The sequence below is a fragment of the Nicotiana sylvestris genome, chromosome 7, assembly GCF_000393655.2.
Source record: "Nicotiana sylvestris chromosome 7, ASM39365v2, whole genome shotgun sequence".
In the NCBI taxonomy this organism is placed as follows: Eukaryota; Viridiplantae; Streptophyta; class Magnoliopsida; order Solanales; family Solanaceae; genus Nicotiana; species Nicotiana sylvestris.
Window position 1 is genome coordinate 25,742,319 of NC_091063.1, and position 7,429 is coordinate 25,749,747.

The window sequence follows — 7,429 nt, forward strand, 5'->3', positions numbered from 1 at the left end:
TGGTTCGCTCAGGTTATACTTTTGCTTTAGGAGACGCACTTCCTAGTTTGGCTTTTTAGATTATATTTTATTTCAGGAGACGCACTTCCGGAATTGAGATTTCACCCTTAGGAGATGCACTTCCTAGTTTGATTCATTTTAAGTTCGACCATAGGAGACACACTTCCTAGTCTAGTTTATTGAAGTTTACCCGTAGGAGACGCACTTCCTAATCAAGGTCTTTCAAGTTTTTTTAGGAGACGCACTTCCTAAATCGAGATTTTATTCATAGGAGACGCACTTCCTAGTTCTAGTCACTGAAGTTTTCACCCTTAGGAGACGCACTTCCTAGTTTAGCTCATTCCGATTCAACCATAGAAGACGCACTTTCTAGTTTGAGTCATTGAGGTTTTAGCAGACACATTTGCTAGCAAGAGTTTTGGTTTTACTCGTAGGAGATGCACATCTTAGCCTAGTCTTTAGTTTACTCTCATCATTGCATCAGTAGGGTAAGTGAGTTACAATTTTGCTAACGACTCACAAATCTTCCCAGTACAAACTGGGTTAGGAAATTTTGTTTGTTTTGTTTGTTTTGGTTGTCAGGGACCCGCCTGTAGAACGGAGGTTGTTGTATGTCGAAGATCGAAGAAGTCAGGAGTCCGCCTGTAGAATAGAGGAACATTCTTCAAGATCAAGCAGTGACCCACTGGAAAGCAGAAGGTTATAACAGAAATCCCCAGCATTCAATCCAAGTTAGAAATAGTAGAAGCTCGCCTCAAGAATGCGAGTCAATAGTCTGGGATGATCAACAGAAGCTGGTCACAAAAACAAAACAAAAAACAAGAAAAAAAAGAAGAAGAAAAAAAAAAAGAAAAGAGCCCAAAATACGGAAGTGGAGAACAGATGTGATCTGCTCAGGAACTAGCGCCTACAACTAGCAAGTATCAAGGTTCAAATCCAAAGTCTGTATGAAGCACCATTCAAGACTCAAGATCAAGTTTCAGAAGACTTAGAGATAGGAATCCTTGTAACTAGTAGCTGATAGGCTTAGTTAGTCTTTTTCAGTTTTCATTTTTGTTGTAATGACAGGACCGCGGACCGGAACCTCAACGGAACGGAACCTCGATCGGCTCTTCACCTCGGTACACTTTACCATCTCTCTCATTCCCGAACTACACGTGGCCTGATTCCTGTATAACCAAGGATATGTAGGCAGCTCAGATACCAGGGCTCGGTCACATTCCCTCCCTTTCCTTAAGTGTAGTCCGTCCAAGTAATGGTCGGGTCAAAAACACGTCTAGTCGTTCTTTGTCGGAAAACTCTTCGTGTTTCCAGTCAAAGAGGGGCAGCTGTAAGCACGTGATTTTTGACCCTCCCCGAGAATTTTCACATTTTTAGCGTGAATATGTGAAATTGGGTCTAATATAGCCATTTTAACTATTTTTACTTTATTTCGTTGCAAAAATAAAAAATCACAAAAAAATACATATATAAATTTTAGTTTATGCATTTCTCATAAACGTGGAAAAAATACAAAAATTATACTTTATTTTGGTACTTTATATAAATTCGAAAATTACAAAAATATATAGTTCTATTAATGTTTGCAGTCATTATAATTTTGAAAAATACAAAAAAAATATTACTTCATATTTTTGTCTTTATTAAAAAAACGAAAATTACAAAAAATAGTTTTATTAATATTCTATAGTCATTTTAACTTTGAAAAATACAAAAAAATATTACTTCATATTTTATCTTAATATTTAAAAAACGAAAATTACAAAAATAGTTTTATTAATATTTTGTAGCTATTTTAAATCTTGAAAAATATTTAAAAAGATATAGTTTTGTTTAAATACTAGTCTTATTTTTGGTAGTTATTTTGCTTATATAGGACTAGTTAAGCAACGTCGTGTTCCTATTTCTCGGGTCCGGGCAAAAAAATAATATTCGGGTTCAAACTACCCGGTTTTAGGCCTAATTTCGGACCTAGCCCATAATAAACCGAGTCCAGGACACATGGGGAACCCCACCACGCGTGGGGGACACAAGTCTCGAACCCCACCACGCGTGGGCTCATTTCCCTGGGCAAAGCCATGTCAAATACACGGAAAAACATTTGGAAAAGGGGGGATTTTTGAAAATTGGGTAGAGGATACTGTTCATCATCTTCTTCTTCTTCAAAAGAAGAAGAAGAAACCCTAGCGGAACAAAACTACCCTCCTCCTCCCAGCTCCACCATCGTCACTAACCAGTCGACGAGCAAACAGACCTTTCCACTGTCATCGTCGGACCCATCACCTTCCCCTCGTCGACCACCGGCGTACACCACCCTACTCCAAAACCCTCACGTAAAACCACCCGCAAAACCTAGAAAACCAACGTCGCAACCAACTTCTCCTCCCACCTTCACCACGAGCAACCAGCCCCCCTCGTCGTCATTTCCAGACGACAACCGAACAACCCGTCACCTCCACGTCCAAACACCATCGCCCAAACACCACATCCATCAACACCCTGAAACCACCACCGGACAGTCCCGACCGTAGCGGCTTCACCATTTTTAGTCCGACGAGCAGCTGTTGCTGCGTGCCAAGCAGTTGTGGCTGCGTTTCTGAGCAGCTATCGTTGCGCGTCTTAACCTTCCCATCGTGACCCATCTCCGACCTGCTGCATCGTCCAACCAGTTTCCCCCCGTTGTCGCTGTCCTCCACCAAATAGACCATCGACCATCTTAGCCCAGTTCCCTCCATAACTGCCCCTTCCGCACATCCAAACGACCCTTCTGATGCAGCTTCATGTACCAGTTGTTGTGTCGGAGATACAGCAGCAACCAACAATCTTGGGCGTTGACATTTTTGGGGTCCAAGCTTTCCATCGAGATCGTCTTTGGTTCGTCGAGGTGTTTGTCCGAGGTTTCGTCGTTGTTCCGCGTCCAGTGAGGTCTGGCTTGAATTCCGTCGGGGTCGTGTTTGTCGTCCTGAGTTTGCCGAGGTTCAAAGGTTAGTAAACCTCAAGCATTAAATAAGGAGATGTTATGTCAAAAGTTCAAAAAATGCAATATAGAAATTGGTATGATAATTTTCTGCTTATGTTTTCACCATATGCGTTTTGTTCATTTGTGGTGTTATGTATTTTTGTTTATTTGATATCATTTAATTAAGTAGGGTTAGTTGTTCTATGACACAGTTTAACGTCAATTTGTTCGTCTTTTCCCTTGCTTAGTTCATTCGGACAAAACTAGCATTACTTGTTGTTATTACTTCCAAAACACTCATTTTGCTAGATTCCTTTTATTAAATTTGTAACGAGTTATGAGATTTCAGTTGTAAATAGGCTATAAGGTTTAGTATTGTTAAAGGCATAAAATGGCATCCTTTTAAAAATATAAAAAAAATAAAAAAAATAAATAATAATAATAAAAAATATAAGTAAAATGAGACGAGCCTCGCCAAATAAAAGGGACAAATTGCGGGGCCCTCACAAAATATATGTATTAAATACTTAGATTCCGGGATGGGTCGTTTAGCAAATTTCACGGCCCTACCCAAAAATAATAATGCGCTAGTTGCTTTAGGCGCGCCTTTAATAATGTTATCTCCCTAAACTCGGGTGCACATTTATGTGACCCAAATCCAAATCTCAACGAAATCGAAATGTGTCTCTAATCACGGGTACATTGACTGTGACGTGGTCTGAGATGCATTTCCATGACGTTGCAAATTTAATTTTTTTCTTAAAAAAAAATAAATGGGACGAGCCTCGACAGACAAAAAATGCAAATTGCGAGGCCCTCGGTAAATACTTGTTTTAAATTTATTTAGAATTCAGGAGGGCCGCTTAGCGAATTTTGTGACCTTCCCAAAATAATAACACGATAGTCTCTTTAGGCGCGTGTTTAATAATCTACTTTCTTAAACTCGGGTGTGCATTTCATGTGACCCAAATCCAAATCTCAAAACATCAAATAAAATGCGTTCCGGATTGTGGGTGCATTTCATGTGACGCAGTCCAAAGACGTGTTTTAAGCGATGTTCACATTCTTGTAAAAACAATAATAATAAAGCGGTTAAAAGTTAAAATTTGCACATAAGTTCATATTCGTATAAAATCAGATAATCAAGCCGAATATAACAGTTGAGCGACCGTGCTAGAACCACGGAACTCGGGAATGCCTAACACCTTCTCCCGGGTTAACAGAATTCCTTATCTAGATTTCTGGTACGCAGACTGTAATATGGAGTCATTCTTTTCCTCGATTCGGGATTAAAATTGGTGACTTGGGACACCTTAAATCTCCCAAGTGGCGACTCTGAAATAAATAAACAAATCCCGTTTCGATTGTCCTTTAATTGGAAAAAACTCCCTTGCACCCCCTCGGGTGCGGAAAAAGGAGGTGTGACAAGACCTTTTAGATATTTCTTGACCTCATCTTGCCCTTCGCCACCTAAATCATCCCACCATAGCCGCAACTTGAAAGGGATTTTAGTCATTATTGAAAAAGGTTCATTTTGCATCGTGCTCATCTTGCACATTTATTAAGGTGATTTAAGAAATAACATTTTTTGACTCAAAAAATTGACTATTTTTAATTTTCACAGCTTAAAAGGAAGATCCGATTTTGCACACGGCTTTTCAGCACTTCGGGAACGAAGATTTTAAAGCTGGATGAGTTAAACCGGTCAAAAAAAATCCAAAAAAGACTATGAGTGGCCATTTATGCAAAGTCAGCCTTCCGGCGTCCCCTTTGGGAACATTCGGCTATTTTTACAAAAAATGGCGTCACCCGACTTATTTATGACGAAAATTAAAATTTTGACCTTTTTGGCTATTTTTGTAAAAGGGGAGGTTGGACCCGATGAGGGTTGCCTACGTATCCCGCACCCTGTGAGAATCAAACCGGCGTAGTTCGGGCTGATAAAACAAACTCTTTTTTGAAAAACAGACTCTTTTCATTGGCAAATAAAACTATATACTTTCTCAAAAAAATCGGCAGAGTTTCGACATTATTTAGACATTGGTTTTTTTTTTTTCAAGAACATGCGATTAACTCTCCTTAACCCTCATACTGCTATTTTGCTTTCCTTAAAAAGTCGGTCAGCATGCAAGTCCGAAGCAAATAAATGCACAAGTAGAAGCAAGTAAGATGCATCAGGATGGTCATTTTCATTTTTTGGTACACCTATCCTAGACAGACCCAACCCCTCTGTTGAGCCTCCAAAGTCAAATACACGTGATGCAAACAAATGTTCCTACTACGGATGTGGCATGAAGCTGAGTTATTCTAGGTTCATAACCTGGGTATTTGTTCTAGACTGTGTACCCGAGCGGACAACTCGAGTCGAGGAGGGGGCTACGTACCGGGAACCAAAAGGCCATCCGGCTTAGTAACTTGTCCGGCCTCTTTCTTATTTCAGGTATTGACACTAACAGAATAGGGAGTCTCGACCAGCAAGCTCATCCCTGGAGGTAAGAAAAGAAGGGTTTCGGCATAGTTTATACACAGTTCAGATAATATCAAAGCGGTAAAAGCAGCATTTAGCACATTAGGCCCAAACATGTAACAAAATCAGATAAAGCCAAATATAACAATTTACCTAAGCTCGAATTCTGAACCCTGAACCAGAGATTCTGGGTTCCCTTGTCCCCAGCAAAGTCGCCAGAGCTGTCGCACCTCCCTTTTCACCTACACCCCGTGGGGGGACGTAAAAGGGAGTTTTTCCAATTAAAGGACAATAGAAACGGGATTTTATTTAAAGATTCAGAGTCGCCACTTGGGAGATTTATGGTGTCTCAAGTCACCGGTTGAATCCCGAATCAAGGAAAATATTGACTCTGTATTACAGTCCGCGAACCAGAAATCCGAGTAAGGAATTCTGTTAACCCGGGAGAAGGTGTTAGGCATTCCCGAGTTCCGTGGTTCTAGCACGGTCGCTCAACTATCATATTCGGCTTATTTATCTGATTTTAATACATGTTGAATCTATGTGCAAATTTTAACTGTGTACCGCTCTTATTATTATTATTTTTTACCGAGAATTGCAACATCGTGAAAATATATCTCGAACCACGTCACAATCAATGTACCCGTGATTAGCGACACATTTCGACTTCGTTGAGATTTGGATTTGGGTCACATAAATGTGCACCCGAGTTTAAGAGAGTAAATTATTTAAAGCGCACCGGAAGTGACTTGCGCGTTGTTATCTTTTGGGGAAGGCCGTGAAATTGGCTAAACGGACCGTCCCTAAGTCTAAGTATTTTAAAACAAATATTTATTGAGGGCCCCGCAATTCTATATTTTTTATTCGGCGAGGCTCATCTCATTTTTATTCAAGGATATCCTAAAGCGACTATGATTTTCTATTTATTGGTCTCTAAGAATAAAGAAAAATCCTAATCAATTAGCATTAAAAGTTCGGGCTTCAAATTCAAGTCCGGGTCCAAACAAAAAGAAACACCTTCTAATTTGAACCCGGTACCTAACTTAAGATCCGCCGCCTGCCGTTGTAAATATTAACAAACCAGCTACCATTTCGATCCAGTTCAAATTAGCTTTATTATATGAATTGGATTATTGGAGTTAACTATGTGGAATATAAAGCCATTTTTGAGCTCTTTTTATGATTTGTTGAAAAATGCATCAATGCTTAAAACTGACATCAAGCTAACATTAATCACTAACATTCGAGAACGAACATTAGTTACTAACATTATTTACATTGCTATTTAAAATGATGTTATTTACTCAAGTGAACTTGCGATTTCAGAATTAGACCTATTAAACCAACATGCTGATTTTTATAAACTATTTGAACCTGTTTTGTGACATAAACTATTTGAAACTGTTTCACGACTACTGAACAAAAGAATTAAATACAGTACATTTCATAACTAGTAATTACCAACTAAGATTAATTACAATTGATATTCCATGTTTGTAGAAATAGATTCAACCAGTCCAGTTTATGTATTTCAAAATCATTCCAATACATACTATGAAATATCAAGTGAACTACTGCTTATACATCAAATTAAACACAAAGAAATAGTTATTTTCAGAAATTCATTCCAACAACTCTTTACTTCCTTTCCTTTAAATTTGAGAGATGTAGAACATGTACCTGGATAACAGAAATACAAGAAGACGAAGGAGCAGTCTGCAACAGTAATAACACAGCAACGCAGTGACAGAACAACCCAGTGGCAGATTAAAAAAAAGAAGGAACCAGCAGAGTTCCAGCAACACCCAATGAAAACAGTAGCCAATAACCAATAGCAAACTCAGGAAGAACCAATTGAAATCCTAGAAATACCAAACAGCAACACCAATGAAACGGCAACAGTACTAGGTCTGATATTCAGCAGTAAAAGAAGAGACCCACTTTTCAGTTTCTTAGCTCTCCAAACACTGAACCTTTTGGATTAAAAACCAGCCTGTTTTTTT